A 27,715-nucleotide genomic window follows, 5' to 3' on the forward strand; every position below is an offset into this window, starting at 1 on the left:
TCGCCACACCATGACAGGGCACGATTTGTCCCGATCGGCTAACGGTATTTTGGGAGCATGATGCTCGTGGTTAGCAGGTTGGAGCCTGCCGACATAGCTGAGTAAATTTTCTCTAATCCGCCTTAATGTCCTTTGCGTGAAACCTGCCTCTCTTTCCCGTGGCTACGTCTTCTAGAGTGTACAGGTTGACGCCCAGGACGTCTTTGACTATCGCTGGAACGAACTTGGGATCAAGTTTGCGGTTCACGTGGTTTGCTTTCGACGACTGACCGAAGGTTCTACGCCATACCAAATCTCCCGGTTTGAATGCTACTGTTCGTGTTCGAAGATTGTATCTCTGCTTCGCCTTTTCGTGATTGTTCCTGATGCGTCGCAGTACGAATTCCTGTACCCGCCGAACCGTTGACAGTCGCATATCCTGTGCTACCTTGGGGTCGTCTGGGGTGTTGAGACTTTGTTGCACGTAGAGATCTGTGTGAAGTATTAGGTCCCTTCCAAAGTTGGCGAAATGCGGACTTACTCCGGTCGCATCATGTTTCGCACCGTTGATGGCCGCCGTGATTGCTGGAAGCTGTGAATCCCACTCTCGATGATCTCCTTCTAGCAATGCTCGAATGCAGGTGATTAGTACTCTGTTGACCCGCTCTGCATTGTTTACCATTGGGCAGTAGTAAGCCGTCTTCATATGCACGATGTTGTGCCGAGCTAGCAATGACTTGAACACCGTCGACACGAACTGTTTTCCATTGTCCGATAAAACTATTCTGGGACGTGAAAACTTCAAGAAGACTTCCTGCTCCAGAAACTGAACCATCTTTGAAGCGTCCGCGTTTTTCATTGGATGTGCGACGACGTATTTCGTGATCCAATCTACGACTACTAGCATGACTGTGTTTCCCTGCTTCGAGCGTGTGAACGGACCAACGAAGTCCATTGATATTAACTCCCAGGGCATGTTGGCTGGCTTCAAGTTTCCCATCTGTGGCATCATCCTTGTGTTTGGTGCTTTACTTGCCTTGCAGGTTTGGCAGCTCTTGACGTAGTTGCTTACCTCCTCCCGCATCTTCGGCCAGTGAAAATGGGCTTGAAGTTTCTGAAGAGTTCTGTGGAAACCCAAGTGTGCTGCTGTAGGTGAGTCATGGAACTTGCCTATTAACCCGCGTCGCTCTTCGAATGGTACCACCTTTTTCCACAAGTGGATCGCATTTCCATCTTCGTCCTTGCTTAAACAGTTCTTGTACAGCTCGTCGTTCGCTAACCTGAAGTCCGGGAAACGATCGCCTTCCTTCTGTACTTTATCCTTTAGCTGCATGTACCACGAATCAGTGGAGTTCGCACCGTCGAAGGACACCGATGCCACTATCCGTGATAGTGCGTCCGGCACTACGTTGATGCTTCCCTTCCGGTACTTGATCTCAAAGTCGAATGCGTTTAAACGTAACAACCACCGGCTCATGAGGGCTGTCGGATTCTTCATCGATCGCAGGTAGCTGAGTGCGGCATGGTCGCAAAAAACTGTAAACTTCACTCCTTCTATGTACCCTCGGAACTTCTCGATGGCGCGGATGACCGCCAGACATTCCCGTTCCGTTACCGAATACTTCCGTTCCGAAGACGATAGCTTCTGTGAAAAGTAGCAAATCGGGTGTTCTTCTCCGTCGGTCTCCTGCGTCAGTACGGCTCCAATCGCGACATCGCTGGCATCGCAGGCAATAGCGAATGGCATTGTATAGTCCGGCATTGCCAACACCGGGGCTGATACCAACGCTGCTTTGAGCTTTAGGAATGCTTCGTCTGCTTGCGTATTCCATCGAAACTTATTCCTTGTCTTCGTCAGTTCCGTTATTGGTACTGCCACTCGAGAGAAATCTGCTATAAAACGTCGGTACCAATTGCACCTGCCGAGAAACCGTTGCACCTCCTTCCGATTCGTTGGAGCTGGGAATTTCACGATGCTCTCGATCTTTTCTTCATCGACTTTCCATCCGCTCTCATTCAAAATGTACCCCAGATATCTGATTTCTCGGCGTCTACGAAGAGAAAACTTGACGATATCGCCAGAGAAATCCAAGTTCTGTATTTCTCTGGCGATATCGTCAAGTTTTCTCTTCGTAGACGCCTCGCTACTTCTTCCAACAGCTTGATGTGTTCGTCGAACGTTTTGGAGCAGATTACGATGTCGTCCAGGTAGTGAAATACGTATGGTTCCATGTCTGCGAACAAGTGTGTCATTAGTCGCGCGAGGGCTTGACTCGCTGTACAAAGTCCGAAGGGAACTACCTTGAACTGGAAGTGTCCTCGTGATGGAACCGTAAATGCTGTCAACGGTTTAGATGCCTCCTGCAACGGTAACTGCCAAAACGCATCCTTGAGATCGATTGACGAAATGTACTCGCAGCCGCCGAGATTGTTGATGATCGGCGAGATTTGCGGAATAGGGTACCCTTCGTTCACCATCACCGAGTTTAAGTGGCGGGCGTCCAGACAGACCCGGTACTTCCCAGTTTTCTTCTTAACCGCTACCAGTGGGTTGTTCCACGGAGAAAATAGCGCTTCTTCTATCACATCCAGAGCGAGCATCCTGTCGATCTCGCGGTTCACTTCTTCTAGCACATACGGAGACATTGGATAGTGTCGCTGCTTGCGTGGTGGTGCGTCTCCGACGTCTATTCGGTGCTCATATAATGTTGTCCTGCCCAGCCTTCCTTCCGCTGTTGGGAACTTCGCAAGCGTTTCCTTAAGCTGTCTGTGTTGTGCTGCGCTCAGGACTTTCATTGGCTCATCCTCGTTCAGCTCCGTCTCCTCCAGCTCTGTTTCCACACTGCAGCATGTTGCTTTGACTCTGAACTTGTCCCAAAAGTTCATGTCCAGGATCAGGCAATCTGGAATTGTCGGAACCAACAGCAATGGGATGGTCTCGTTCCGGTTGTTAAAAACTATCGGCACTCGAACGAAGTGTGAAATTTTATGTTGCGTGCCGTCCGCTGTTTTGATGCCTCCAATCACGTTTCCTTTGCGCAGACTTAGCTGTTCGACGATCTTTACATTGTTGCCACCTAGCAGTGAGCAGTTCGCCCCGCTATCCAGCAGCGCTGTCATTTCTTTGCCCAGTATACTAATGATTGCATGTGGGCGATTGTCTAGTCCGGGATTAATGATAATTGTATTTAGTAATCCTAGTTCGGTGGTATCGGAGGGGTTTTCTATTGATTGCGGAGATTCCTTACCCTCTATTGCAGATTCCCCGCGGTGGCGTTTCCCGCATCTGTCCGACACGTGATGCAGCTGCGTAGAGAGTATCCCTTTCGTCCACAACGATAGCAGAAAAGAATTGCCTGTGGCTTTGCACAATCCATAAAACGATGTCCTTCCTCATCGCAGTTCCAGCAGATCATACCCGTACGTCTCTGGTCTATCGGATCTGTTCTGTGTTCCCCAGCTCTGTCTTGCTCTCCTCGTACTGAGTTCTGCGGAGCTTGCAACTCCCGAGAGTGGTGCTGCGCAGGCGGAGGTTGCTGTCTCTGTACCTGGTTGCTGTACTGACGCTGTGTCTGCTGCGTGAGTGGTTGTGACGCGTATTGTCTGTGCTGCTGTGCGACGTTCGCCTTCTCCAAATTATGTGCTGACGTAAACGTTGATCTAGCGTTCCTCGTCGTCAACTGCATCTTCAGCGCGCTGACTTGCTCCGTGAGCTGGTCTATCTTCAGCTGCCAGTATCCGTCATCATGTTGCGAGTATGCTCCTTCTTCATCGAGCGAGGAATTTTGCCCGTCGACCAATCCGCCTGCCGAGTTTTCCTCCAGCTCTACTGTGTGTACCCTGCCGAACCGTGGTTGATGCTGCATTGCCGGTGCAGGTCTTGGTACAACAGTGGGTGTTGCGAAACTAGGCTTTAAAAGCGCACTGTGCGGAATTGGAACCCTGCGTTGCCTGTTCAGAAGCATCCTCGTTTCATCGTAGCTGGTGCAGATTTCCACCATTTCCTGTATAGTGTGTGGTCTGGCTGCGGTCACGATCGCTGCATAATCGGCATTCATGTTTTTCTTTACGATGAAAAATTTCTCTTCCTCGCACATCGGTGGCGTAACAAACCGAAATAATGCTGCGATATCCCTATAATATTTCGAAAATGCCTCGTTGGGTCCTTGGAATCGGAAGCAAGCCTCAAGGCGCAAAATCTGTGCATATCCACTGGGTAGGAATTCCTTCCGTATCTCCCGTTTGAATGCCTCCCAGGAAAGTAATGTGTGCTGCGCCATGGCTCGTGCGTCGTTTCGTTCCGACCTGCGTTGGTTATCGATCGAATTCCAGCCGGCTCTCTCCTCTTCTTGCTGATCCGCTAAGCGCGAATTGTCCCACCGCTCGTGATTGTGAACACTCCTGGGAGTCGGTGGAATGTCCAGTGGTGGCGGCGTGTAATGTGACTCTGTCGTAATCCGTCCGTGATCGCTATAGAAACGTCTGTCGGAGAAGTCCAATCCGAGAGCACCTTGCCCTCGGCTCGCGGATAGTAACGAGCTGGATGCCGGAAGCGTTGTATGTTGACTGCTTCTTCTGCTATGCTCTGTCGACGCGTCCGGTCCAGTCGCCCTGGCGCCGTTATCGTCTTGCGTTGGATTGTTCTCGTCCGCTAGCAGCTGCCGATTGGTTTTTGGCACTGCCCCTCCTGCACTTCCATAACCTGCCACACTCACTGGATTGGTTAAAGCACTGTTCACGTCACTGATTAACACTCTGACAAGCGCGTCGAGCGATCTGTGCGCGTCTGCTAGGAAACCCGGCGGCTTGAGACATGCCAACCTGTTCCTATAATGTACGAGTCGCGACCGTAATTGACTTAAATTTTGCTTGTCGGTGCTCTGAAGAGCAGGCCCGACAGCTTTCTGTAGCTCATAAATGGCTACCTGACAGGATTCTATATTAACAGTTGGACTCATAACGTGATCCGAACTGTTGTGAAAAATGTTTCGGGTCCGGTCATCTTGAACAGCGGCCCTCAACTTTTGAACTTTGACTCTATGAGTCATAGAACCTAGATTAACCATGTGACGTAAGGCCAACTCGTAGTTGATCTCTTCGTCATTTAGATGGGTGAAGTCCATCCTAAAAGTTTCTTAATGGATCGCAAACCAAATAAACTTAATTACTACCACAAATCTTTAATGTTACACTAATCTACTAATTGGCTCAAATAAACATGTGGGATTTTATGTTGGGCGCCATTGTAACAAATAATTGGCTTCAACCCAATTTCCATTTCCTGTTTAATGTTCCTAACTCGATCTTGCAGTTCCACTTTCGACTTGTGCAGCTGCTTCAAATTAAACTGATGCTCATCCTTGATGGTGACCAATTTCTGACGCAGGTTGGCTATCAGGTCACCTAACCGAGCGACCTCAGCGTAGTGGTTCTGAATATTTTTCGTATCATTGGCGTCCTGATCGCGCAGCTTACTGTACTCGTTGCGGTACTCTTCGGTGTTGCGAAGATACGTGCTCAGCACCTTTTGGAACTCTTTCCACAGCTTTTCCATGTGCCGTTCCCGTTCCTTGGTAATTATCTCCAGTTTGAGAATCATCGAATTTTTTAGTTCGTCCTTTTTCAGCATGTGCTCCTCCTCTGCCTGTTTTCTTTCAAGTCTCGATCGCTCCGCTAACCCGTAGAACACACATTCCAATTCCTTCTGTAAACCAAACTTCTTACTTTTGTAGTTTGCAATCTCCTGGTCGTAGTTCCCTATAATCTCTTCTCGATCTCGTACAGCTTAGTCAGAAACTGCAACCGATCGTTGTGTATGTTCGTAACTTTTTCGATCTTTTCCATGTGAGCGTGCAGCATCGTTGCATAAATTTCTTCCGATTCGTCCAGATCGCACAGCAACCGCCGGATGATGCCGTTCTTGTTCTCGATGCACTCTTTGCACATTTTTTCCACCAGTTCGATCTCGTTGCGCAGCTCCTTGCACTTGATGTTGCGCAGAATGGTACGCCATTCCTGGTTGATCTTTTCCAGATTGAGCCGCGAGAAGGCATCCTCGCGTTTTAGTTTATTCCGATAATGCTGATGTCATCAGAGACCGCGGTCGATCTCCACTGAGGCTGTCGTGGTTGTGTGTAGCTGCCGAACTGGATCATCGCCAAGGCCCGGTTGTCGACGGTACGTTTTGAGCGTCTTTAGTGGTTCCGAGTTTGTGCTGGGTATTCCAGTTTCCGGATCCACGTTGATGAAGATGCACCTCGTACACGGCTTCAGATTCCGATAGATCGTTTCGCCTATCTTAATCCACTTCCAATTGTCCTCCTCGTATGCGGCCGGTCCTTTCACAACAAAGTTTGGCCGGTATTGCAAAGCCGTCACCGGTTTCTCCAACCTTGAATTCACGTCCGCCACAGACGCCTCCGACAGAAGCATGAAACTAGTCGAATCGTGAAGAGCACCCGAATCAGTCGAGGTCAAATTAACGAAAAAACGATTTTTCTCCCGCACCTCCCGGCCAGAGTAATTAAACGGATAGAAAACCAGACGTAATCCAAAGTCCTCACTTAGAATATCGGGAAACCACCGACCGTACTCGGTCAACCTTTTTTTCAGACTCTCCAGCGGGGAGAAACACCACCGCTCTCGACCGTGCTCGGTCAACTATTTTTTCCTCACTAAACCTTTTTCGGCGGGAGTCGCCGACCGCCACCGACCGTACTCGGTCAACCTCTTTTTTTTTTCAACTCTACAGCGGGGAGAAACACCACCGCTCTCGACCGTGCTCGGTCAACTATTTTCTCCGACTAAACTTTTTTTTTGGCGGGAGTCGCCGACCGCCACCGACCGTACTCGGTCAACCTCTTTTATCAGACTATCCATTTTTATTTTGGCACCCGTTCTTCCGGGGATTTGTTTTCAAGCAAATTGTGCAGCGATCTTTTGTTTTCAAGCGGGCTGTCAAATGCCCACCTCTTGCAGTACACACTAATCTCTTATTCCTCCCTTTTTACATTTAAATTACACATTTTACTGTAACAGCATTATAAATCGTGTTAAGATTGATATTACCAAGATGCAACGTAACATGTAAAAGAAACAACTAATTTCGAACATACTGGTAAACAATATACACAGATCCTTCCAATACTCGGCTTCCATACTTACTAACAATCCTCGTTGTGAAGAAGTACAGATTTAAGAGTGAAAACCAGTATCGCAGAAAATAATTTAAGAGGATCAAACACAAAAAAATCCAGCCTGATCCCGCTGGTTCAACAAACATATCCATATATACATCAATGTCTCAATAGCAAATCATAGACTAGTTAACGCTTAAGTTAAGAAGAGTTAAATCGGTGATTTTTTTTAATTTCTAGTTGGTATCAACGGTCGTATCGGAATAGAATACATTTTGGTTATTCTGTAAAATTTTCTCTGTATCGTTGTTCACCCTCACTCCCCTGTTTCTGACACCCAAATGTACCCTTCCTCTGATACCTCCCCCCCCCCTCTACCACGCACCTAAATAGCTTACCGAAGCATATTTGCGCTACCTGCGTTTTTAAGGTTTTGATTGGTAAACTCAATACTATTGTTAAAAGTTTCCAACTGTACTACTACTCATAAAATAGCTTTAATTATTGACTCCCTTAGTCTTAAGATCAAGGGCGTGACACTCTTTTATAAAAATATTTCACGTGGTTTTATATTTTTTATATCTCTCTATATTTATTTATAATTGTCTATAAAAGTTATAACTGTATTCGAATCGTTGAAAGTTCGAAAATAAAATTCGAACACCCGTTACCATAGTAGCCTTAGTTACCAATGAAAAAAATGGTGTTGCATCAACAAGAAGTGGTAAGTATCCAAATATTTTGCATAATTCTTGCTGATTTGAGTTAGTATCCGGCCCCAGACACTTAACCGATCCTAACTAGAACCTGGGTACTAACGAGAACCAGCGAAAATTAACTTCTGTGAACTTACCAACCAAAATATCCAGCAACCAAAAAGCTCACCAACCGAAAAGCTCCTATAATTATGGCCACCACTGTAGCGTATTAGCCACCTGGTGTCGGATAGCTTAACAAGCTCAGCTCACCAACCAAAAAGCTCATCTCACCAACCAAAAAGCTCACCTGTAAATTGATTGATGCTAGCATATTCGATAAATTCAAAATACCACTATTGCACATATAAACAATAATGAAAACGTTGCAGATTAAAAACAATTGTAAAGTACTATTAAACAATGACGATTGAATCAATGTAATAGCAGTAGTACCAATTCTGCCTCATCTTACTTTGATATGCCCCAATGCTTTTATATCTTTCTCCGAAACAGTAAAAATTAGAGCAACGTAAAATAGAAATTCTAGTAGCCAAATGGGTCCTCTAAAATACCTATAGTAGCTCATATTGCCTAAATTGACTTTAGTATTTTTTATGATTTTTTAAAAATATTCTCCCATGTGCCGGTAATGTAGGACCACTGAAGGAAAAAATTATTTTCTCAAAAGCCTCAACTACTAGAGCAACGTAAAATAGCAATTCTAGTAGCCAAATGGGTCCTCTAAAATACCTATAGTAGCTCATATTGCCTAAATTGAATTTAGTATTTTTTATGATTTTTTTAAATGTTCTCCCATATACCGGTAATGTAGGACCACTGAAGGAAAAAATTATTTTCTCAAAAACCTCAACTACTAGAGCAACGTAAAATAGCAATTCTAGTAGCCAAATAGGTCCTCTAAAATACCTATAGTAGCTCATATTGCCTAAATTGACTTTAGTATTTTTTATGATTTTTTTAAATGTTCTCCCATATACCGGTAATGTAGGACCACTGAAGGAAAAAATTATTTTCTCAAAAGCCTCAACTACTAGAGCAACGTAAAATAGCAATTCTAGTAGCAAAATGGGTCCTCTAAAATACCTATAGTAGCTCATATTGCCTAAATTGACTTTAGTTTTTTTTATGATTTTTTTAAATGTTCTCCCATATACCGGTAATGTAGGACCACTGAAGGAAAAAATTATTTTCTCAAAAGCCTCAACTACTAGAGCAACGTAAAATAGCAATTCTAGTAGCCAAATGTGTCCTCTAAAATACCTATAGTAGCTCATATTGCCTAAATTGACTTTAGTTTTTTTTATGATTTTTTTAAATGTTCTCCCATATACCGGTAATGTAGGACCACTGAAGGAAAAAATTATTTTCTCAAAAGCCTCAACTACTAGAGCAACGTAAAATAGCAATTCTAGTAGCCAAATGGGTCCTATAAAATACCTATAGTAGCTCATATTGCCTAAATTGACTTTAGTATTTTTTATGATTTTTTAAAAATATTCTCCCATGTGCCGGTAATGTAGGAGCACTGAAGGAAAAAATTATTTTCTCAAAAGCCTCAACTACTAGAGCAACGTAAAATAGCAATTCTAGTAACCAAATGTGTCCTCTAAAATACCTATAGTAGCTCATATTGCCTGAATTGACTTTAGTATTTTTTATGATTTTTTTAAAATATTCTCCCATGTGCCGGTAATGTAGGAGCACTGAAGGAAAAAATTATTTTCTCAAAAGCCTCAACTACTAGAGCAACGTAAAATAGCAATTCTAGTAGCCAAATGTGTCCTCTAAAATACCTATAGTAGCTCATATTGCCTAAATTGACTTTAGTATTTTTTATGATTTTTTTAAAATATTCTTCCATATACCGGTAATGTAGGACCACTGAAGGAAAAAATTATTTTCTCAAAAGCCTCAACTACTAGAGCAACGTAAAATAGCAATTCTAGTAGCCAAATAGATCCTCTAAAATACCTATAGTAGCTCATATTGCCTAAATTGACTTTAGTATTTTTTATGTTTTTTTATACCTATAGTTGCTCATATTGCCTAAATTGACTTTAGTATTTTTTATGATTTTTTAAAAATATTCTCCCATGTGCCGGTAATGTAGGAGCACTGAAGGAAAAAATTATTTTCTCAAAAGCCTCAACTACTAGAGCAACGTAAAATAGCAATTCTAGTAACCAAATGTGTCCTCTAAAATACCTATAGTAGCTCATATTGCCTAAATTGACTTTAGTATTTTTTATGATTTTTTTAAAATATTCTCCCATGTGCCGGTAATGTAGGAGCACTGAAGGAAAAAATTATTTTCTCAAAAGCCTCAACTACTAGAGCAACGTAAAATAGCAATTCTAGTAGCCAAATGTGTCCTCTAAAATACCTATAGTAGCTCATATTGCCTAAATTGACTTTAGTATTTTTTATGATTTTTTAAATGTTCTCCCATATACCGGTAATGTAGGACCACTGAAGGAAAAAATTATTTTCTCAAAAGCCTCAACTACTAGAGCAACGTAAAATAGCAATTCTAGTAACCAAATGTGTCCTCTAAAATACCTATAGTAGCTCATATTGCCTAAATTGACTTTAGTATTTTTTATGATTTTTTTAAAATATTCTCCCATGTGCCGGTAATGTAGGAGCACTGAAGGAAAAAATTATTTTCTCAAAAGCCTCAACTACTAGAGCAACGTAAAATAGCAATTCTAGTAGCCAAATAGGTCCTCTAAAATACCTATAGTAGCTCATATTGCCTAAATTGACTTTAGTATTTTTTATGATTTTTTAAAAATATTCTCCCATGTGCCGGTAATGTAGGACCACTGAAGGAAAAAATTATTTTCTCAAAAGCCTCAACTACTAGAGCAACGTAAAATAGCAATTCTAGTAACCAAATGTGTCCTCTAAAATACCTATAGTAGCTCACATTGCCTAAATTGACTTTAGTTTTTTTTATGATTTTTTTAAATGTTCTCCCATATACCGGTAATGTAGGACCACTGAAGGAAAAAATTATTTTCTCAAAAGCCTCAACTACTAGAGCAACGTAAAATAGAAATTCTAGTAGCCAAATGGGTCCTCTAAAATACCTATAGTAGCTCATATTGCCTAAATTGACTTTAGTATTTTTTATGATTTTTTAAAAATATTCTCCCATGTGCCGGTAATGTAGGACCACTGAAGGAAAAAATTATTTTCTCAAAAGCCTCAACTACTAGAACAACGTAAAATAGCAATTCTAGTAACCAAATGTGTCCTCTAAAATACCTATAGTAGCTCGTATTGCCTAAATTGACTTTAGTATTTTTTATGATTTTTTTAAAATATTCTCCCATGTGCCGGTAATGTAGGAGCACTGAAGGAAAAAATTATTTTCTCAAAAGCCTCAACTACTAGAGCAACGTAAAATAGCAATTCTAGTAACCAAATGTGTCCTCTAAAATACCTATAGTAGCTCATATTGCCTAAATTGACTTTAGTATTTTTTATGATTTTTTTAAAATATTCTCCCATATGCCGGTAATGTAGGAGCACTGAAGGAAAAAATTATTTTCTCAAAAGCCTCAACTACTAGAGCAACGTAAAATAGCAATTCTAGTAGCCAAATGTGTCCTCTAAAATACCTATAGTAGCTCATATTGCCTAAATTGACTTTAGTATTTTTTATGATTTTTTTAAAATATTCTTCCATATACCGGTAATGTAGGACCACTGAAGGAAAAAATTATTTTCTCAAAAGCCTCAACTACTAGAGCAACGTAAAATAGCAATTCTAGTAGCCAAATAGGTCCTCTAAAATACCTATAGTAGCTCATATTGCCTAAATTGACTTTAGTATTTTTTATGATTTTTTAAAAATATTCTCCCATGTGCCGGTAATGTAGGACCACTGAAGGAAAAAATTATTTTCTCAAAAGCCTCAACTACTAGAGCAACGTAAAATAGCAATTCTAGTAACCAAATGTGTCCTCTAAAATACCTATAGTAGCTCATATTGCCTAAATTGACTTTAGTATTTTTTATGATTTTTTTAAAATATTCTCCCATGTGCCGGTAATGTAGGAGCACTGAAGGAAAAAATTATTTTCTCAAAAGCCTCAACTACTAGAGCAACGTAAAATAGCAATTCTAGTAGCAAAATGTGTCCTCTAAAATACCTATAGTAGCTCATATTGCCTAAATTGACTTTAGTATTTTTTATGATTTTTTTAAAATATTCTTCCATATACCGGTAATGTAGGACCACTGAAGGAAAAAATTATTTTCTCAAAAGCCTCAACTACTAGAGCAACGTAAAATAGCAATTCTAGTAGCCAAATGGGTCCTCTAAAATACCTATAGTAGCTCATATTGCCTAAATTGACTTTAGTATTTTTTATGATTTTTTTAAATGTTCTCCCATATACCGGTAATGTAGGACCACTGAAGGAAAAAATTATTTTCTCAAAAGCCTCAACTACTAGAGCAACGTAAAATAGCAATTCTAGTAGCCAAATGGGTCCTCTAAAATACCTATAGTAGCTCATATTGCCTAAATTGACTTTAGTATTTTTTATGATTTTTTTAAAATATTCTCCCATGTGCCGGTAATGTAGGAGCACTGAAGGAAAAAATTATTTTCTCAAAAGCCTCAACTACTAGAGCAACGTAAAATAGCAATTCTAGTAGCCAAATGGGTACTCTAAAATACCTATAGTAGCTCATATTGCCTAAATTGAATTTAGTATTTTTTATGATTTTTTTAAATGTTCTCCCATATACCGGTAATGTAGGACCACTGAAGGAAAAAATTATTTTCTCAAAAGCCTCAACTACTAGAGCAACGTAAAATAGCAATTCTAGTAACCAAATGTGTCCTCTAAAATACCTATAGTAGCTCATATTGCCTAAATTGACTTTAGTATTTTTTATGATTTTTTAAATGTTCTCCCATATACCGGTAATGTAGGACCACTGAAGGAAAAAATTATTTTCTCAAAAGCCTCAACTACTAGAGCAACGTAAAATAGCAATTCTAGTAACCAAATGTGTCCTCTAAAATACCTATAGTAGCTCATATTGCCTAAATTGACTTTAGTATTTTTTATGATTTTTTTAAAATATTCTCCCATGTGCCGGTAATGTAGGAGCACTGAAGGAAAAAATTATTTTCTCAAAAGCCTCAACTACTAGAGCAACGTAAAATAGCAATTCTAGTAGCCAAATGTGTCCTCTAAAATACCTATAGTAGCTCATATTGCCTAAATTGACTTTAGTATTTTTTATGATTTTTTTAAAATATTCTTCCATATACCGGTAATGTAGGACCACTGAAGGAAAAAATTATTTTCTCAAAAGCCTCAACTACTAGAGCAACGTAAAATAGCAATTCTAGTAGCCAAATGTGTCCTCTAAAATACCTATAGTAGCTCATATTGCCTAAATTGACTTTAGTATTTTTTATGATTTTTTTAAAATATTCTTCCATATACCGGTAATGTAGGACCACTGAAGGAAAAAATTATTTTCTCAAAAGCCTCAACTACTAGAGCAACGTAAAATAGCAATTCTAGTAGCCAAATGGGTCCTCTAAAATACCTATAGTAGCTCATATTGCCTAAATTGACTTTAGTATTTTTTATGATTTTTTTAAATGTTCTCCCATATACCGGTAATGTAGGACCACTGAAGGAAAAAAATATTTTCTCAAAAGCCTCAACTACTAGAGCAACGTAAAATAGCAATTCTAGTAGCCAAATGTGTCCTCTAAAATACCTATAGTAGCTCATATTGCCTAAATGGACTTTAGTATTTTTTATGATTTTTTTAAATGTTCTCCCATATACCGGTAATGTAGGACCACTGAAGGAAAAAATTATTTTCTCAAAAGCCTCAACTACTAGAGCAACGTAAAATAGCAATTCTAGTAGCCAAATGGGTCCTCTAAAATACCTATAGTAGCTCATATTGCCTAAATTGACTTTAGTATTTTTTATGATTTTTTTAAATGTTCTCCCATATACCGGTAATGTAGGACCACTGAAGGAAAAAATTATTTTCTCAAAAGCCTCAACTACTAGAGCAACGTAAAATAGCAATTCTAGTAACCAAATGTGTCCTCTAAAATACCTATAGTAGCTCATATTGCCTAAATTGACTTTAGTATTTTTTATGATTTTTTTAAATGTTCTCCCATATACCGGTAATGTAGGACCACTGAAGGAAAAAATTATTTTCTCAAAAGCCTCAACTACTAGAGCAACGTAAAATAGCAATTCTAGTAGCCAAATGGGTCCTCTAAAATACCTATAGTAGCTCATATTGCCTAAATTGACTTTAGTATTTTTTATGATTTTTTTAAATGTTCTCCCATATACCGGTAATGTAGGACCACTGAAGGAAAAAAATATTTTCTCAAAAGCCTCAACTACTAGAGCAACGTAAAATAGCAATTCTAGTAGCCAAATGTGTCCTCTAAAATACCTATAGTAGCTCATATTGCCTAAATTGACTTTAGTATTTTTTATGATTTTTTTAAAATATTCTTCCATATACCGGTAATGTAGGACCACTGAAGGAAAAAATTATTTTCTCAAAAGCCTCAACTACTAGAGCAACGTAAAATAGCAATTCTAGTAGCCAAATAGATCCTCTAAAATACCTATAGTAGCTCATATTGCCTAAATTGACTTTAGTATTTTTTATGATTTTTTTAAATGTTCTCCCATATACCGGTAATGTAGGACCACTGAAGGAAAAAATTATTTTCTCAAAAGCCTCAACTACTAGAGCAACGTAAAATAGCAATTCTAGTAGCCAAATGGGTCCTCTAAAATACCTATAGTAGCTCATATTGCCTAAATTGAATTTAGTATTTTTTATGATTTTTTTAAATGTTCTCCCATATACCGGTAATGTAGGAGCACTGAAGGAATTTTTTTTTCTCAAAAGCCTCAACTACTAGAGCAACGTAAAATAGCAATTCTAGTAGCCAAATGTGTCCTCTAAAATACCTATAGTAGCTCATATTGCCTAAATTGACTTTAGTATTTTTTATGATTTTTTAAATGTTCTCCCATATACCGGTAATGTAGGACCACTGAAGGAAAAAAATATTTTCTCAAAAGCCTCAACTACTAGAGCAACGTAAAATAGCAATTCTAGTAACCAAATGTGTCCTCTAAAATACCTATAGTAGCTCATATTGCCTAAATTGACTTTAGTATTTTTTATGATTTTTTTAAAATATTCTCCCATGTGCCGGTAATGTAGGAGCACTGAAGGAAAAAATTATTTTCTCAAAAGCCTCAACTACTAGAGCAACGTAAAATAGCAATTCTAGTAGCCAAATGTGTCCTCTAAAATACCTATAGTAGCTCATATTGCCTAAATTGACTTTAGTATTTTTTATGATTTTTTTAAAATATTCTTCCATATACCGGTAATGTAGGACCACTGAAGGAAAAAATTATTTTCTCAAAAGCCTCAACTACTAGAGCAACGTAAAATAGCAATTCTAGTAGCCAAATGTGTCCTCTAAAATACCTATAGTAGCTCATATTGCCTAAATTGACTTTAGTATTTTTTATGATTTTTTTAAATGTTCTCCCATATACCGGTAATGTAGGACCACTGAAGGAAAAAATTATTTTCTCAAAAGCCTCAACTACTAGAGCAACTTAAAATAGCAATTCTAGTAACCAAATGTGTCCTCTAAAATACCTATAGTAGCTCATATTGCCTAAATTGACTTTAGTATTTTTTATGATTTTTTTAAATGTTCTCCCATATACCGGTAATGTAGAACCACTGAAGGAAAAAATTATTTTCTCAAAAACCTCAACTACTAGAGCAACGTAAAATAGCAATTCTAGTAGCCAAATGGGTCCTCTAAAATACCTATAGTAGCTCATATTGCCTAAATTGACTTTAGTATTTTTATGATTTTTTTAAATGTTCTCCCATATACCGGTAATGTAGGACCACTGAAGGAAAAAAATATTTTCTCAAAAGCCTCAACTACTAGAGCAACGTAAAATAGCAATTCTAGTAGCCAAATGTGTCCTCTAAAATACCTATAGTAGCTCATATTGCCTAAATTGACTTTAGTATTTTTTATGATTTTTTTTAAATGTTCTCCCATATACCGGTAATGTAGGAGCACTGAAGGAAAAAATTATTTTCTCAAAAGCCTCAACTACTAGAGAAACGTAAAATAGCAATTCTAGTAGCCAAATGGGTCCTCTAAAATACCTATAGTAGCTCATATTGCCTAAATTGACTTTAGTATTTTTTATGATTTTTTTAAATGTTCTCCCATATACCGGTAATGTAGGACCACTGAAGGAAAAAATTATTTTCTCAAAAGCCTCAACTACTAGAGCAACGTAAAATAGCAATTCTAGTAGCCAAATGGGTCCTCTAAAATACCTATAGTAGCTCATATTGCCTAAATTGACTTTAGTATTTTTTATGATTTTTTTAAATGTTCTCCCATATACCGGTAATGTAGGACCACTGAAGGAAAAAATTAGTTTCTCAAAAGCCTCAACTACTAGAGCAACATAAAATAGCAATTCTAGTAGCCAAATGGGTCCTCTAAAATACCTATAGTAGCTCATATTGCCTAAATTGACTTTAGTATTTTTTATGATTTTTTTAAATGTTCTCCCATATACCGGTAATGTAGGACCACTGAAGGAAAAAATTATTTTCTCAAAAGCCTCAACTACTAGAGCAACGTAAAATAGCAATTCTAGTAGCCAAATGGGTCCTCTAAAATACCTATAGTAGCTCATATTGCCTAAATTGACTTTAGTTTTTTTTATGATTTTTTTTAAATGATCTCCCATATACCGGTAATGTAGGACCACTGAAGGAAAAAATTATTTTCTCAAAAGCCTCAACTACTAGAGCAACGTGAAATAGCAATTCTAGTAACCAAATGTGTCCTCTAAAATACCTATAGTAGCTCATATTGCCTAAATTGACTTTAGTATTTTTTATGATTTTTTTAAATGTTCTCCCATATACCGGTAATGTAGGACCACTGAAGGAAAAAATTATTTTCTCAAAAACCTCAACTACTAGAGCAACGTAAAATAGCAATTCTAGTAGCCAAATGGGTCCTCTAAAATACCTATAGTAGCTCATATTGCCTAAATTGACTTTAGTATTTTTTATGATTTTTTTAAATGTTCTCCCATATACCGGTAATGTAGGACCACTGAAGGAAAAAAATATTTTCTCAAAAGCCTCAACTACTAGAGCAACGTAAAATAGCAATTCTAGTAGCCAAATGTGTCCTCTAAAATACCTATAGTAGCTCATATTGCCTAAATTGACTTTAGTATTTTTTATGATTTTTTCAAATGTTCTCCCATATACCGGTAATGTAGGACCACTGAAGGAAAAAATTATTTTCTCAAAAGCCTCAACTACTAGAGCAACGTAAAATAGCAATTCTAGTAGCCAAATGGGTCCTCTAAAATACCAATATAGCTCATATTGCCTAAATTGACTTTAGTATTTTTTATGATTTTTTTAAATGTTCTCCCATATACCGGTAATGTAGGACCACTGAAGGAAAAAATTATTTTCTCAAAAGCCTCAACTACTAGAGCAACGTAAAATAGCAATTCTAGTAGCCAAATGGGTCCTCTAAAATACCTATAGTAGCTCATATTGCCTAAATTGACTTTAGTATTTTTTATGATTTTTTTAAATGTTCTCCCATATACCGGTAATGTAGGACCACTGAAGGAAAAAATTAGTTTCTCAAAAGCCTCAACTACTAGAGCAACATAAAATAGTAATTCTAGTAGCCAAATGGGTCCTCTAAAATACCTATAGTAGCTCATATTGCCTAAATTGACTTTAGTATTTTTTATGATTTTTTTAAATGTTCTCCCATATACCGGTAATGTAGGACCACTGAAGGAAAAAATTATTTTCTCAAAAGCCTCAACTACTAGAGCAACGTAAAATAGCAATTCTAGTAGCCAAATGGGTCCTCTAAAATACCTATAGTAGCTCATATTGCCTAAATTGACTTTAGTATTTTTTATGATTTTTTTAAATGTTCTCCCATATACCGGTAATGTAGGACCACTGAAGGAAAAAATTATTTTCTCAAAAGCCTCAACTACTAGAGCAACGTAAAATAGCAATTCTAGTAGCCAAATGTGTCCTCTAAAACACCTATAGTAGCTCATATTGCCTAAATTGACTTTAGTATGTTTTATGATTTTTTTAAATGTTCTCCCATATACCGGTAATGTAGGACCACTGAAGGAAAAAATTATTTTCTCAAAAGCCTCAACTACTAGAGCAACGTAAAATAGCAATTCTAGTAACCAAATGTGTCCTCTAAAATACCTATAGTAGCTCATATTGCCTAAATTGACTTTAGTATTTTTATGATTTTTTTAAAATATTCTTCCATATACCGGTAATGTAGGACCACTGAAGGAAAAAATTATTTTCTCAAAAGCCTCAACTACTAGAGCAACGCAAAATAGCAATTCTAGTAGCCAAATAGGTCCTCTAAAATACCTATAGTAGCTCATATTGCCTAAATTGACTTTAGTATTTTTTATGATTTTTTTAAATGTTCTCCCATATACCGGTAATGTAGGACCACTGAAGGAAAAAATTATTTTCTCAAAAGCCTCAACTACTAGAGCAACGTAAAATAGCAATTCTAGTAGCCAAATGTGTCCTCTAAAATACCTATAGTAGCTCATATTGCCTAAATTGACGTTAGTATTTTTTATGATTTTTTTAAATGTTCTCCCATATACCGGTAATGTAGGACCACTGAAGGAAAAAATTATTTTCTCAAAAGCCTCAACTACTAGAGCAACGTAAAATAGCAATTCTAGTAGCCAAATGGGTCCTCTAAAATACCTATAGTAGCTCATATTGCCTAAATTGACTTTAGTTTTTTTTATGATTTTTTTAAATGTTCTCCCATATACCGGTAATGTAGGACCACTGAAGGAAAAAATTATTTTCTCAAAAGCCTCAACTACTAGAGCAACGTAAAATAGCAATTCTAGTAACCAAATATGTCCTCTAAAATACCTATAGTAGCTCATATTGCCTAAATTGACTTTAGTATTTTTTATGATTTTTTAAAAATATTCTCCCATGTGCCGGTAATGTAGGAGCACTGAAGGAAAAAATTATTTTCTCAAAAGCCTCAACTACTAGAGCAACGTAAAAAAGCAATTCTAGTAACCAAATGTGTCCTCTAAAATACCTATAGTAGCTCATATTGCCTAAATTGACTTTAGTATTTTTTATGATTTTTTTAAAATATTCTCCCATGTGCCGGTAATGTAGGACCACTGAAGGAAAAAATTATTTTCTCAAAAGCCTCAACTACTAGAGCAACGTAAAATAGCAATTCTAGTAGCCAAATGTGTCCTCTAAAATACCTATAGTAACTCATATTGCCTAAATTGACTTTAGCATTTTTTTATGATTTTTTTAAAATATTCTTCCATATACCGGTAATGTAGGACCACTGAAGGAAAAAATTATTTTCTCAAAAGCCTCAACTACTAGAGCAACGTAAAATAGCAATTCTAGTAGCCAAATGTGTCCTCTAAAATACCTATAGTAGCTCATATTGCCTAAATTGACTTTAGTATTTTTTATGATTTTTTTAAATGTTCTCCCATATACCGGTAATGTAGGACCACTGAAGGAAAAAATTATTTTCTCAAAAGCCTCAACTACTAGAGCAACGTAAAATAGCAATTCTAGTAGCCAAATGGGTCCTCTAAAATACCTATAGTAGCTCATATTGCCTAAATTGACTTTAGTATTTTTTATGATTTTTTTTTAAATCTTCTCCCATATACCGGTAATGTAGGACCACTGAAGGAAAAAATTATTTTCTCAAAAGCCTCAACTACTAGAGCAACGTAAAATAGCAATTCTAGTAGCCAAATGGGTCCTCTAAAATACCTATAGTAGCTCATATTGCCTAAATTGACTTTAGTATTTTTTATGATTTTTTTAAATGTTCTCCCATATACCGGTAATGTAGGACCACTGAAGGAAAAAATTATTTTCTCAAAAGCCTCAACTACTAGAGCAACGTAAAATAGCAATTCTAGTAGCCAAATGGGTCCTCTAAAATACCTATAGTAGCTCATATTGCCTAAATTGACTTTAGTATTTTTTATGATTTTTTTAAATGTTCTCCCATATACCGGTAATGTAGGACCACTGAAGGAAAAAAATATTTTCTCAAAAGCCTCAACTACTAGAGCAACGTAAAATAGCAATTCTAGTAGCCAAATGGGTCCTCTAAAATACCTATAGTAGCTCATATTGCCTAAATTGACTTTAGTATTTTTTATGATTTTTTTAAATGTTCTCCCATATACCGGTAATGTAGGACCACTGAAGGAAAAAATTATTTTCTCAAAAGCCTCAACTACTAGAGCAACGTAAAATAGCAATTCTAGTAGCCAAATGGGTCCTCTAAAATACCTATAGTAGTCCATATTGCCTAAATTGACTTTAGTATTTTTTATGATTTTTTTAAATGTTCTCCCATATACCGGTAATGTAGGACCACTGAAGGAAAAAAATATTTTCTCAAAAGCTTCAACTACTAGAGCAACGTAAAATAGCAATTCTAGTAACCAAATGTGTCCTCTAAAACACCTATAGTAGCTCATAGTGCCTAAATTGACTTTAGTATTTTTTATGATTTTTTTAAAATGTTCTCCCATATACCGGTAATGTAGGACCACTGAAGGAAAAAAATATTTTCTCAAAAGCCTCAACTACTAGAGCAACGTAAAATAGCAATTCTAGTAACCAAATGTGTCCTCTAAAATACCTATAGTAGCTCATATTGCCTGAATTGACTTTAGCATTTTTTTATGATTTTTTAAATGCTTTCCCATATACCGGTATTGTAGGACCACTGAAGGAAAAAATTATTTTCTCAAAAGCCTCAACTACTAGAGCATCGTAAAATAGCAATTCTAGTAACCAATTGGGTCCTCCAAAATACCTATAGTAGCTCGTGTTGTCTAAATTGACTTTAGTCTTTATGATTTTTTTTAAATTATCTTCGATATTCCGCTTCTTCTATTCGCACCCTGGTGTCGAATATCTGAACAACCAGCAACCAGAAAGCTTAACTCACCAACTAAATAGCACATCTATAAATAAATTAACGTTCCTCGAATTCTGTATAAATTCGAAATACTATTAGTGCACATATAACACATTGTAGATTTCAAAAGCAAAAACAGATTTCTATGAAGTAATAACGATTAAAACAATGTAATGTTGCAATGGGAGTAGCGTTCAGATGCTAATTTTTCTGTTTTGACCTATATTGGCCAATTTTATATAAAATTCTGGTTTAAACTGATTTTATATGGGCAATATTCGGAGCACAATAAAACGGCGATTCTAGCAGTCAAATGGGCCCTTTACAATACTTACACAGTGATCCATGTTTCCTAAATTGAGTTTGGTTTTTTTTAAATATTCTTCCATATGCTACCATAGTGTAATTAGCAAAAAGCTCACTTATCGCTTGTTTGCATTGCAATATAGAATGGAATCCACACCAGGAAATAATAATACAGTTGACATAAACAAGATCGCATCGTAATTTTCTGGCTGATCATTTTACATGATTTAACCTATAAAATTACGAGCTGCACTCAGTAAGCTTGTGATACATAGTACTTAGGTGAAGCATATGTATGCCATTTTTCGACCTAGTAACTCTATGTCGGTATGGCCCAATTAGTAAAGATGCGTGCTCAGTGAGCAAATGGTTGCTGATGGTTGTAGGTTCGAATCTCTCGGTATTTACATGTGCCTTTTTTTTATTTATGATTGATCATCATACAGAAGCAGCAAGCAAAACCAACCGGTTGGTAGTAAAGTAAAAGTAGTGTACCGCCACCGAGCCCCCACCAGGGTTTATACCACCACCATATTCACAGATTTTTCTGTAATGTCACAGATTTTGTCCTAATTTTTGATCACAGATTCTTTTTTACAGATGACAGATTTTTGGCATTTTGATGAAAATTTCACAGATTTTTGGAAATATTATTGTTTTACTGCTGAGCACGCACGCTTAGCATTCCATCAAATCAAAATGCAAACCATAAAAAAATATTTTAGCGCCGCCGGGTAATATTTTCCAAAGTTGGCTTTTTGTTACATCCGTTTCAATGGAAATTTACAGGTTTCGTTCAAATGGCGTCTGTAAGGCGGGTGTAATGTGTATTTTTTCGCGTTGTCATTTGTTTGAAATTCCACTTAGCGCTACATTCGAATTTTTGTTTCGCTCGAACACATTTACAAAACCCTATCATTTTATTAAACTCGCAAAAAAAAATCGGCAAATATAATTAGTTGTCCAGAGAGCGAACTATCGATTGATTGAAGAATTAACGTTTTTATTCGTCCATCACATGCCAGATTAATTTTTAAACATTTAATCCAAAATGGTATTTCCGGCACATACGATAAGGTTATACAGTTTGAAAGAAACCTGTAAATTTCCGTTGAATCAAATATAATGAAATGTTACGACGAGTGATATGAATATTACACGACCATAGCGTCATTAGAAAAAAAATCTCTACTGGCAATACCGGGTGGGATTCGAACCGACGACTATCAGTAATCATTTGCTCACTGAGCATGCCTCTTTGCTTACAAGGCCATACCAGCATATAGTTGCTTGGTTTACAAATGGCATACACACTAATAAAATATTAGCCCAGGGTACTCCAATGAGAACCAAATGAAGTGATACCTTCAATTCCATAAAAAACATGTTTCAAGGGTTGTGGAAAACGCAAGCGCATATTTCTTCGGATTTTCTGATAGCAAACTTTTCTTTTACACATCTTGTAACGTTTTGTAACATAATGGCATTATTAGCACTAATTTCAACAATAAAATTCAATGAAATTGTTTACGTTTCAACCGCCCTTTGCCTCACCTATATACGGTTCAAAAATATAATTAACATCGACAGCTGTCTTATCACACAAAGAAATTCGAGGTGTAATGTTCCCATTGGTGTAATAATAAAGCTGTTATATGGGGAAATTTTAAGTCAATACGCATTAAACAATGGATGATTACGCTGGGATATAACAATGTATGATAGACTAGAACGGCCGCACTCCATGAAACATCGCGCTTAGCCGATCTGTCTTTTTAGATTAAAGGATTGGAAAAATTGGTTAAATGAGTTAAACTAATCAATCAAATTCTGTTTAAAAAAATGTTCCTGCGATAAAACTAAAATGGGAGGCTTATTACTACCGCTACAATACATAATTTCAAGCGCAAATAGCAAATACAAGTACAAGTAACACCAAAAACTTACTGGCAACCTTACAGCGGCATTTATGAAGCAGTTCTTGCGGCCTGTACGTTTCGGTGAATGTTTCAATAATTTTCTGGCTGATAATAGAACTTACGAGCCACAATTTGCTGAGCTTGTGATAGATAGCACTCAGGTGTAGTTTATGTATGTCATCTATCGACTAAGCAACCATCTGTTAGTATGGCCCAGTAAGTAAAGAGACGTGCTCAGTGAGCGAGCAAATGGGTTGCTCGATAGTCGGTTCGAATCTCGGTGTTTACCGGTTGTCATTTTTTCTAATCACACGCTATGGTCATGTAATGACGTGTTCAATGGCAGGTGCAAACCCCACCATTGTTTAGTAGATTTGAGTGCACTGTTTTATTGCACTTTCGAGTATAAGCGTTCAACTATCGAAAAGGTAGTAATTTTCATATCGCACGTAATATTATGCCTTTTGTTACATCTGATGCAATGGAAATTTACAGGCATCTTTCAAACTGTTTCGTTTGACATACTGGTTATCTTTTTTTTTTGGATCGTCATATATTTTCAAGTGGGTTCAAATCTTGACAATGGAAGACCAAGAATATAGAATTACAACATTTTGCGTGATGTATTAAGGGTATTTCACAAGTTCTACGCAACTTTTATAATTTCGTTGCTTACGAACGAAAGCAAAGACAATAATGTGAATTTTAACGCTTTTCAGCGATTGTAATTAACGAAATATGGCGGCACCCACCGTAATAGTGTGAACATAGGCACATCACCCGACAATCATTCAACTGATCCGATTGTATTGTGTGATAAATAACCAAAAAAATAAATTTTTATTAGACTCTCTCTTGCTATCTATGAGGTATGGAGTTTACAAACAAAACCCAAAGGAAGCAGTATTGCATTATATTATCAACAATTAATCATGATTCAAAAATAATTACTGCAGGCAGATTTAAATCTAACATGTTTAGCTATCACAACATAATGTGATATATTGATTCGTTTTCTGTACGAACGTGAGATCGTTTAGTTGAATATAGCACAAATCTCACAAATAGAATTCCATTTTTTTATTTTAAATTTAATATTTCAGATGCAAGTATAATCTATTTAACTATAACACATAATGTGATATATTGATTCGTTTTCTGTTCGAATGTGAGATCTTTTAGCTGAATATAACTTAAATTTCACAAATGGAACTTTTATTGTCTAGTTGAATGTAGCACACATCTCGCAAACGAATTTTCTAAAATTCCAATCTACTGTACAATCGTCATTTACACATGTTGAATGATACCATTTTGTGCATGTATCACAAGCAACCCAGTCTTGAGTGTTAGTAGCTTCGACCCTGTTATCGCCACACTTAGGACATAGGTTTACAACGTTATCAGAATGATCAATAAGAGTTTTGAGCAAATATGTTCTATATTTGATGGGATCAAAATCTTGATCATAAAGGAATTCGTTCCGAAGATATCGTTCAGCATTATTAACCACGTAAGGTCCACAATGATTGCCATCATTTTGACAGTTTATTCTCATTTCCCCGACTGTTAGGGTTTTGAAAATACTGATTATCTGTAATAATAGATCATTCGTGAACTGTCTTTCGACTTTTTCCAATGTATTCAACAACTTGCTGTACATATATTGAGGTGAATGCCTGAATTGAGAATCAAAATAGTGGAAAACCTTTTTTTCCGTGTCAATTATAGCAATTGAAAAATGATGATTATATAACAGTGGCAGTAAAACTAGTGAATGGTTCAAATTTTTAATAATGATGTCTTTCATGTCCTCATTTGAAATATTATTGCACTGCTTTTGTACCAGATGGTCAACCATTGCGAATAATAAACTGGTTTGAACATGCGATACAACCTTAGTGGGAATACCATAGTGAATACTGAAAAATTTAAGGAGAAATTCGATCAAATAATTGGAAAACCAACTGCTCCAGTTATTTTCCCAAAGAGTTTTTAAATCACCATATAAAAGCTTATATCTGCTTTTTAACAAAATCCATAAATCATCACAGGTTCTTGGTCGATCTCTAGTGTAGTAAAGTGGATCAGAAATGAGCTTATTTTCTAAAATACTACCAAATCCTTTAAATGTGGTGGAGTCGAAACCTTCAAATGCCTGATCGAAAGGAATTGTACTTTTATCGTAGACTGACTCAACATGTCTAATTTTCGAGTCAAATGGTTTGAGTATCGTTGTAGTAATATCATTACATTTTTCAACAATTCCACCTGATTTGGATGTAGCAATATTTGAAATGTATTGGCTACTTTCCTCAGCAATTGTAGACAATCGAGTTTTGGTGGTATCATCAGATACATTTTTCAATTGACGGGGGGATAGTTCATTTCGTTTACGAAATAGGCAAGCTGGCGTTGACACAGCGATCGGGCTTATTCCAGCTAAACCAAAGTTTGGTTGATCGGGTACTCTTTTTGGTGTCTTGTTTGTCTCGAAATATGACTCCATTTCTTTTGCGGAAAAAAGATCCTGTCTGTATCGTGTTCTTTTGTTTTTGGAACCTTCAATTTCACTTTTAAGCGATCGCTTTTTGAAAGTTTCTTTGGTTTTTATGATATCTGAAATATGCATATTTGTAATTTTGTCGTCATTCCAGGACGATATTGTACTTGCGAGAGATGGTGTCTGATTGTACATTTCTCCAACATCACTTCGCTGTGATTTTGGAGTTTCAAGTTTACTATTGGACCGAATACGCTTGTGTTCTGAAGGTCGAACGTTACGCGTTGATCGATTTTTGGGAATTTTTAGTCGAGCTGAAATAATCTTAGGTGCCATCTCCTTTTTATAGATATACTCGATATAATCATCTATACGTATTGGAACTTTTCCCTCCGCTTTGGACAGTCTTATATCTTCTTTAACATTCTTGTGATGGGCCTCAATTACGCCGTTATTTGCTCTGTTCGCAGTTTTATTATCTATATTGCTCAACTCACTATGTTCTTCATACCAGAGGGTTGGAATCAGCATGGGAAGATACGTAACAATTCGACGTAGATATGTTGTTACGAACTTATATGTAGCTGGTTGTTTCCGGCTAAACTCAAACATGCTTTCAAATTTTTCTTCAATTATTGCTTTGAATTCGTTAAAACCTCTCTGGTAGAATGGACTTTGTGAGTATATTGTCTTCGACTTTTCATTTTCAATTTCAGATGCTGCTTTAATTCCAGCTTCAACTAAGCCGCTTTGATTTTCAGAAGCTACTATTTCAGTACAGTTTCTAAAGAAGCTCTCAAGGGATGCGTATTTTATTTTTTTTTTTCATCTACTGTTTCAGCAATCAAGTATCTCCACAAATGTGAAAAAAGAGCGAAAACTTCATTGCAATCTTTTATGTCATGTATAGCTGATAGAAGACTGCGTAGATTGATTCTATCTGGATCAGCTGAATCAGTTATGTACGTGTCAACAAGAGCATAAATAATTTTTGCTACATGTGATGTGCAAAGGCGTATTATAACAATATTAATATCGTTTTCTAAATCTTTAGTCATATTGGCCATATACTGAGCACAGGCATGCAAATATTGGACAACGCTCATGGAGTTGAAAGACAGACATAATGCATTTATTCCAGCCATTGCGAAATCAGAGGTAACCGATCGAATAATTGTGTGGAGTTCTCTGTTCGACTTTATTCTTATGCGGTGTACAATTTTTAACAAGAAAATGTGAATGTTACCAGTAGTATGATCTGTTGTGAACACTTCAGCGATTGGAAATGTCATCAAACTTTTGTCTGCATCATGACATTTGATTCTGGTAACCAAACTATACATGTAGACTGTTTTATTTTTTAAATCATTTCGTGGATTTTTCCAAGCTCCTCCTGTGGCATCAAAATAGCAATCTAACGCTCTTTTGCCACGTTCGGTTGCATCTATAATAATTTTAATTTGCGCATCACTTATGAGGCCTGCGTTAAAGGGTCCAAAGTCTAGGAACCCTAACATGTCATTTTCTAAGTAAATTTTGGTTAGTGCAACCCATTGGTCACTGTCTCTTCTAAGTTCGTTACGTATTTCAGAGCCAACTTTTCTAACTACATCTTCAGATGTACAGAGCTTCAGATCTTTGTCAATCAAAAATTGATGTGATCTTTTTCCTACACCAACAATTTCAGAACGAATTAGCTCCTTAGGTCGTTCGAGCATCATTCGTTCTTTGATACGAGCGCGGTCTTTTCCTCGTACTTGATTACACATTCCATCAGGATGCTCAATACTGTCCATGTCATGCAAGATATTAAAAGTGATGTCATGCGATCCATGTGTCAAGAAAGTAGCTTTCAGTATAAATCTTTTGCATTGCATAAACTTGCAAACTGTATAAATGAGAACTGTTCTCTTAGATTTCGTTTCGGGAACATTGTCCTTTTTAAGTACAACGTACATATGACATGGAGGTGCAACATCTCTAATAATGTCATGATAGCTGGTAATTAACTTCTTTTCCTCCAAGTT

The 27,715-nt window shown here is 37.1% G+C and overlaps 1 long non-coding RNA gene and 1 pseudogene across 1 annotated transcript in view; one reads left to right on the forward strand and one right to left on the reverse strand.

Moving 5' to 3' along the window:
• Positions 1-5,170: 5,170 nt before the first annotated feature.
• LOC131675959 (dynein regulatory complex subunit 2-like) lies at positions 5,171-6,411 on the reverse strand (annotated as a pseudogene).
• A 1,393-nt stretch (positions 6,412-7,804) lies between these two features.
• LOC131692499 (uncharacterized) overlaps positions 7,805-27,715 on the forward strand; it is a 102,283-nt gene continuing 82,372 nt past the window's right edge. Inside the window, exon 1 of the long non-coding RNA XR_009305999.1 lies at positions 7,805-7,839. This is a non-coding gene — a long non-coding RNA (uncharacterized LOC131692499). The remainder of the gene's footprint in view (positions 7,840-27,715) is intronic.

This window comes from Topomyia yanbarensis, chromosome 1 (assembly GCF_030247195.1).
Source record: "Topomyia yanbarensis strain Yona2022 chromosome 1, ASM3024719v1, whole genome shotgun sequence".
NCBI lineage: Eukaryota > Metazoa > Arthropoda > Insecta > Diptera > Culicidae > Topomyia > Topomyia yanbarensis.